The sequence below is a fragment of the Thunnus albacares genome, chromosome 3 (assembly GCF_914725855.1).
Source record: "Thunnus albacares chromosome 3, fThuAlb1.1, whole genome shotgun sequence".
Lineage (NCBI taxonomy): Eukaryota > Metazoa > Chordata > Actinopteri > Scombriformes > Scombridae > Thunnus > Thunnus albacares.
Genome location: NC_058108.1, coordinates 32,668,022 through 32,676,349, shown reverse-complemented (window position 1 = coordinate 32,676,349; position 8,328 = coordinate 32,668,022). Strand labels below are relative to the sequence as shown.

General features: G+C 38.0%; 1 long non-coding RNA gene across 1 annotated transcript; it reads left to right on the top strand.

Moving 5' to 3' along the window:
- Positions 1-1,088: 1,088 nt before the first annotated feature.
- LOC122977939 lies at positions 1,089-2,554 on the top strand. The gene is made up of 3 exons (XR_006402157.1): positions 1,089-1,115; positions 1,264-1,491; positions 2,415-2,554. It is a non-coding gene; the product is annotated as an uncharacterized LOC122977939 (long non-coding RNA).
- The last annotated feature ends 5,774 nt before the right edge of the window (positions 2,555-8,328 follow it).

Genomic DNA, 8,328 nt, shown 5'->3' with positions numbered 1-8,328 from the left:
CCATAAAGTGATACATAGTCTATCCTTAAAACTCTGCAGCCATGAGGCATAGGATTGGTTTTATAATGGTTGGGACATTTTTGTTGGTTGACCAATATGCACATTTATGTTCAATTGTTCACATTTGTGTACACACAAGTGTTTTGTTTTGTTTTTGTTTTTAATTAAAAATGCATTTACTTATATAACTTGCCCAAAACAGGACTTGAATCATGTGGATTGTTTTTAGATTTAAAATGACACTTCACTTATTTATAAATAGATTCAAGACTTAAATCAATATTTGACACTTACATATGATAGAGAGTCACTTTACTTCATGCTACTCTGTTTTAACCAAACTGTCTGCTGTGTCTTGTCTCTCTTTTACTGTATAGATTTACCTTCAAAACACTACTGAGAGAGACACAGCAATGATCAAACATTAATCTGTCTTTAAATCATCTCAAAAACATTCACTTGTTTATATTTTCTAACCAGCTCATGAACTTACAGACTTTATGACACCAGAGTTCACCTGAGAATCTGCTGCTTCATCATCTTGTCTCTAGCTTGCAAATCCAAATCTACACCAACTGTATGAGACATTCACTTTTGTTTCTTTAAAACTGATGTTAAGCAAACTAAATGTTTGTATACTTGTTTCCTAGTTTCCTTTCCAGGTTTACAAACTGAAACACAATAATAAGTGAAAATAAGTCTTTCCCCTGATGTTGTTTTGAATCTGACTGTGGTTTCTGATGTGCTCTGTGTTACAGTGGTACAGGGTCAGAAAGGCTGGGGAGTGACTTACACCTCTAGTCAGATATGTGCCTTAAAAGGATCAACAGTGAACATACACTGCACCTACAGATACCCATCCAGAATAAATTACCGTGATAATGAAGTTGAGAGAACAATCTGGTTTACAAAAGAGAGTAATGATGTGTATGTGGATCTGAAAACAGACTCAGAGTATTCAGGTCGTGTTCAGTATCACTGTAATAAGAACGACTGCACTCTGAGAATCACAGACCTGAGAGAGAGCGACTCAGCTGAGTACAAGTTCAGGTTCATAACAAACCAACCAGGAGGGAGATTTACTGGTTCACCTGGAGTCACTTTGACTGTCACAGGTAACATTTTCATATGAAGATTTAATAATTTAATTCCAAACGGTGAACACAAGTGTATGTGTGTGTGTGTGCTTGTATGTGTGAATGTTGATAGTTAAGTTTCAAATCAAGTCTGCTTTTCTTTTTTTTTCTTTATTCACATATGCAGATCTCCAGATGCAGGTGAGCAGATTAACTATCAACCAGAATTATCCCCGGGCAGAGCTGAAGTGTCACAGCAGCTGTCATCTATCTGATGGTTCTTCCTACATCTGGTACAAGAATGGACGGCACATTTGGGGACAAACATCTAATTCTTATTCAGGCAGCTTTTATTCTACAGTCAGCTATTCCTGTGCTGTGAAAGGACATGAGAAGTTCCCCTCTCCTTCACTGTGTGAGTTTACTTCACAGTCTTTTACACCATCTGGTGGAGTGTTTTAGCTAATGTACCATAACTGAATGTGTCTTAAATATGGGTGATATCACTTCCCTCTCTGTACTGGTCCCATTAAGCCCTTGAGATGCTGCTGTAGGTATCCCGACATCAATACAACCTTTAAAGCACCACTGACATGCATATTGTATAATGTCTGACAGCTATAGGCTACATAGATAAAAACACATACAGGAACAGTCATGCACACATAATGCTTAATGTTGGAGACATCAAGCCTCAAGCTTTTTCAGCATTAGCGTGTTCTGTTGCACCTGTCACCACATCAAACAGTGTTGTCACAGTGTACTTACACACCCTGGAGTGCACTTCTGCATCAGAGGTTAAACCACTGGAGGGCAGTAAAACAAGGCTTCAGCTGGTGTTAAGTTGCTCTTTGATGGGGAAAAAAATGCACTGTGAAATGTATGTAGTTTAGTTCTATAGTTTATTCAAGTGCATTCTTAACTGAAAGGAGTAATGCTAAATACTACATTTCCCAGAAAGTTATGAGATCACTTGAAACCCAACAGTATACATGGCTCCACATCTCATGATTGGCTCCACATCTCATGATTATACATTTCCTTTATCAAATTGTATCCAAATTAAATCCACGCCTGAATTTAAATGAGAAACTTCAACATTGCATTATTAATTGCATTTTGTGGTACTCAAGTGTAAAACACTCTTTATGTTTGTCCTTATGTTGGTGCCATAAGCTTCATAAATTAGTCTCATGTCCTTCTCTGAGGAGGAAAGAAGGAGGCCCATGCAGTATCACAGCAGGTTTACATACTAAAGTACCTTCATGACAGATTAAAGTCTGTTCTCTGATGTTGTTATGAGTCTGGTTGTGGATTCTGTTGTGTTCTGTGTTACAGTGGGTCACTGGGGAGTGACGTACTCTTCTACTCAGCTCTGTGCCTTCAAAGGATCAACAGTGTTCATAAGCTGCACCTACAGATACCCATCCAGAATAAATAACCTTGATATTACAGTTGGCAAAACTTTATGGTTCACTAAAATGAATGGTGATAAATATTTGGATCTGAGAACAGACTCAGAGTATTCAGGTCGTGTTCATTATCACTGTGATAAGAACGACTGCACTCTGACAATCAGGGACCTGAGAGAGAGCGACTCAGCTGAGTACAAGTTCAGGTTCATAACAAACGACCCAGGAGGGAAATATACTGGTTCACCTGGAGTCACTTTAACTGTCACAGGTAACATTTTCATTTGAAATGGAACAAAACATTAGTTCAGGCAGAGCACAGAGCTTTACCAGCTGCTTGGCTACCAGCTGACTAATAATGGTCATCATATTGATAGAAGTGGACAGTGTTTCCATTATAACCGGACACTTCTTACTATTACTTTGCTTACATGCTAATGCTGACACCATCTGCTGCCCCAGTCTCCTCATTATGCGCTATGCTTTTTATATTGTTTATGTCGCTCAAATCTAATATCCATCTATGTGAAAGAGCAGGTTCTTTTCCACCAAATCTAACTTTATAACCATTTGCTATAAATGGTTGATTCCTTGACGTTGTGATCAGTTAGTTTCAGATGTTTCAGATCATTTAGGAAATGTTACTGTGAACACGTGAATATTTGCTTGTATGTGCTGTATGTTGACAGTTAATTCTGAAATCACATTTCTGTTTGTTGTTCACAAATCCAGATTTACAAGTGCATGTTAGAAAATCTTCCCCCAACCAGCATCCCACCTGGACAGAGCTGACATGTCACAGCAATTGTCAGCTGCCTGTTGATCCTTCCTACATCTGGTACAAGAATGGCCAGCAAATGGAGGGAAACAAAGTTCATTTTCATCTGCACTCTATTAATCCTGAGGACGAGTATTCTTGTGCTCTATCAGGATATGAGTCTTCCCCCTCTCCTTCAGTGTGTGAGTTTTCTCTACAATGTTCCACTAACACATCAAGTGACAACTTTGACTCAAATACTCTACAACAAGTCAGACCCAGTTTAACTGCTTACACTTTTTCATTTATACTTTGTACTTTTATCAACTTATCTATTTTACTTGGACCAAAATGTGATGTTAATTGTTTTTTTGTTTTTTTGTTTTTTGTTTGGTGTTTTTTAAATAACCCGCTGGCTTGTGCTACGGTGTGTAAATGTAGTCAAGTGCAGAGACACCATACTAAGCAACATAATGTCGTTAGAATGTTTGTAGAGACAGCAGGATTTATAGAACAAAACAAAAAAGATGTGTAACAGTGAGGCAAGTAGAGCTATATGAAACTACAGGGTCAATAAAACAGCAAGCAGAATCTGAACATACACAATCCAAAAGAGGAAAAACAAGTGTAGAAAAGGACAACTGATTAACAATTAGTGATAAGCAATCTCCAATCTGCAGTCTAAAACTGCTTGCATGAAAGACAGTGAGCACCTGAGACAGGTCAGTGGCAATAATCAAACATTAAAAAGGAAGTTGAAAACTTATTCTCTTATAATTTCTTTTATTTATTCCTGCCTCCATTATTGTCTTTAGAGTATAAATTATCAGAAAATGGAACAGACTTTGTTTTATGACAATATTCACATTGTAAAGTTAATATGTGTTCATATCATATCATCTTACAGATCCTCCAAAGCTTCCCTCTGTGTCAGTGAGTCCCTCTGATGATATCATTGAGGGCAATTCAGTGAATCTGACCTGTAGCATTGATGCTAACCCAGCTGCTAATTATACCTGGTACAAGAAGAATGTAAATCCAAACCTTCAAACTCTCAGTAAAGATCCACAGCTTGTCTTCAGCTCCATCCAGTCCTCTGAATCTGGAGAGTATTACTGTACAGCTGAGAACCAGCTCGGGAAGAGGACATCTAAACACATCTTTATTGATGTGAAATGTGAGTGAAACAGCTTATTTAAAAAGTAAAATACTGCTTACACTGGTAAACATCTTTGCACTTTTTTAACCAAAAAGCATTTTGCAGATCATGCATGTTTTCTTCAGGTTCCATCTGCTGTAAAAGTATAATTTAACAGTTCTGTTTCCTTCAGTTCAAACGTTCAGACATTTCACTCATTTTAAGGACAATCCACATTAATCAATGTTTCTGTGTTAGCCAGCTGGCTAATTTTCAACTTCAGTCCCATGGGGAGATTTTCTGAAACCAGTGAAGTGATGGTTGAAAATAACAGACAGAAGGCAAGAAGATACCACAAAGACAATTGCAACAAAATAAGCACTCACAAGACAGTTCACAAACCGTGCAGAGCAACAGGAGACAGCAAAACATTAATACAATATCTACTATTCATCCATTCACCAGACCACCTTCAAGTTTCCAGATGCTGCCACATGCATGATGCTGTTTTTAAAATCATGTGCCACTTCAGTAATCATCACCTAAAAATAATCTGTGTTAATATGTATTTTATAGATGCTCCAAAGGCCTCTTCTGTGTCAGTGAGCCCCTCTGGTGAGATAGTGGAGGGCAGTTCAGTGACTCTGAACTGTAGCAGTGATGCTAACCCAGCAGCTAATTATACCTGGTACAAGGAGAACCAAACACTGCTTCAAAAACCAGGGCGAAGTTATAATTTAACCTCCATCACCTCCAAAGACAGCGGGAGCTACTACTGCAAGTCTGAGAATCAATATGGACAGAACTCTACGTCTTTATTCATTGATGTCCAGTGTAAGTACAAAACAAATCAAATCTCTGACATACAAAGTGGGGTTTAACAGTATGTTATCCACAATTTGAGTTTAGGCTGGTAGAAACATCATACTCTAAAGTAGAAAGACTGAAAGGCAGATTCTAGCATGGCCGATTCTTCTTTGGTCCCCCCTTGCTGGTTTTTATACAAAATGAGCCTGAAAAGAAATGCTAATTTGTTTGGTCTCTATACATATTGCCCCCCAGATGCTCCAAAGCTTCCCTCTGTGTTAGTGAGTTTCTCTGGTGAGATAGTGGAGGGCAGTTCAGTGAATCTGACCTGTAGCAGTGATGCTAACCCAGCAGCTAATTATACCTGGTACAAGGAGAATGAAGACTCACCAAAAGCATCAGGACAGATCTTCACCATCACTGATGTCAGACCTGAACACAGTGGAAATTATTATTGTGAAGCCCAGAACAAAAGAGGACATCATAACTCCACCTTATATCTGACTGTTGTAGCAGGTACATTTTTTCAGTTCATTCACACATGTACACATCATCGGTCATAATCCACCATATGATGAAATGCAGTTGGGGGGATTTTGTGGTGGCAATTTAATGAAGCCCTTTTCAAGTTAAACCATCCACCTTAAATTCTTCAGTTTCAGGTGAGAAGAAGCAGGTGGTGATTCTATGTGTATATTAGAGGGAGTGAATGGTAGTCTGCACCAAAGATTTCTGCAATGACTGGTTTTAGTTTATACCGGCGCAGTGATGCTATGTGCAAAACTGCTTCAGTTACTTATTGGGTAAATAACAAACTGTAAGAGCTCTGCTTGAGCTGGATGTAGCGCCACCACAAATATAGAGCCATTTGTATTCAATAGTGGCTGAGAGAAACATGAACTCATGGAGAATCTTGATATTGAACTACTGCATATTTTCATTTAGAGGAAATGTGCCATACTACCAATTGTAGCACATCTGCCTGGCAGAAGGCCATGAGATAGACCCTGGATGTACTGAAAGGGTTCAATCTCCCAGATGGCTGAAGTTAGCTTGGGGATCCCACAGAACAATGTAATTTGTCTCCTAGGAGGGCCATCATTAATATTATTATTTTTATTAATGATAATGGCCTTTTTTATATCATTATTATTATTTTTGTTATATCAGTGTTGTATTTTATCACCATTACCCAGGAGCATGGAAATCAATTGTCATTGGAACAACCACTGCTGTTCTTCTGGTTATAATACTACTCTTTGTCTTCCTATTAATAAAGTAAGTAGATTTGTTTTACTAAAACATTGCTTATTGAGTACAGTTTGATAACTGAATTATGAAATAATTTGTTTTCTTAATTAATTCCCCTAACCAGTAAAAAGAGGCCTTGTAAGCAATTATCAGAGCCCGGAGAGAGATCTGAGAACAGAGAACAGGTGAGTAAAGAGAATTAAACAATTCAGTGAAAAATCCAGTGAAACCCTGCTTTGGTTCAGCCGTTCAGTTCACACTGCTTAATCACTCAGTATCATAAATACAACATGAAAACTCAGTCAAGTTGTGAAGCAGTTCAATGTCCTCATCGCCATTAGTCACTCTTCAATCCTCTTCATCACTTGGTCATGATTATATTCCTGCTACATCCAGAACTTTGTATTTTGAACAGGGTATTTGTTCAATACCTTATGTTTCTTTACTTGCCCTTTTGTCTCTTGTTGGTGAAACAGGAACATCTGTTTGATCTGTATCATTACTTGAGGTGCTGTTGCTTAGGCCTTTCCGGTTGTGGTTGCTTGTCAATTTGTCTTTGCAGCGTCAACCCACTGAGAGGCAGCCAGAGGAGCAGGATGACATTCACTATGCCAGTGTCACGTTCTCCAACAATCAGGCAGATCCTGTTTACTCCAACATCAGACCAGCTCGACTCCAAAGACGTGAAGAGGAAGAAGAGGGTGTTGAGTATGCTGCTGTCAAATTTAACAGTGCCCCAAGGTGAGCAGCTCTTTACACAGGAACCTTTTTTTTATTTTAACATTTTATTGCTGTTGAATTTGCTTGTTTTGTTTACATTCTTGCTATCACTATTAGTTTATGCCATCTCCAGGATCATTTAATTTTTTTAATTCCTTCTCAGAACCAGAGGTCAGGAAACAGAGGAAGACCCAGCTGCATTGTACAGCACAGTCAACAAAGCCCGATGAACACAACAGGAATCTCTAGTCTACCTTTTTTAAATTTTAAAGCAGGTAATCATTTGATTTTTAGCTATGCTACTGGCATAGCTCTGGAGATGGCAATGTCAGTCGGTTGGTTGGTTTGTTGGTCCTATTGGAACAGCAACTTATGGTCCCCACAGGATGAATCCTACTAACTTTGGTGATCCCCTGACATCAACTCTAGTGCCACCAGCAAGTTGACATATTTGGTTTTTAGTCACATGTCTTGACAACTGTTGGATGGATTGCCATATCATTTGTTATAAATATCAATGGATTCCCAGCATGTGGATGAATACTGATGACTAATGAGAAATTTGTGTATAATACACTTTAAGATAAGTCATGGTTGTTGTAATGGAAACAATGCAAATCATAATGGAAGTTAGTATCAAATTCAGTCCCTACTCCTGTACACTTATAATTGAACAAATTAACTGAGACTTGCATATTGACTTCATCCTGATTCTGTTTCTAAATGGGTCCAACAGCAGCGTCTACAGCTGTAAGATTCTTGTGTCAACTAAAGAACTGATTCTCTAAACTGAAAAAATTGAAATGGAAAGCAAATTTGACTGTGACCTTTTGTCAATATGAGTGAACAGTTGTCATTTCAACTTAATACCGTAATTTTATTGAGCTTTCTATCTCCAGTAGAGTTAACCTATCTCACTTGGTTTCTAATGTCTTTGCATGAATGTAAAGCGAATTATCTGAAAAAAAAGAAGAAGACAGGAAAAATGACTTTTTTCTCTTAAGAAGAAGTCTTTTCTTGTGTTTATGGAGTGTTGTGATGATACAGTACAGGTTTGGAGCCACCAGGCCACAAAACTAGTCTCTCATTCTCTCCTTTATATAGATTACAGAACAAAGTTTATATATATTTTGTAAATCAGCAACAAATTTATTCTCTCTGGTATTT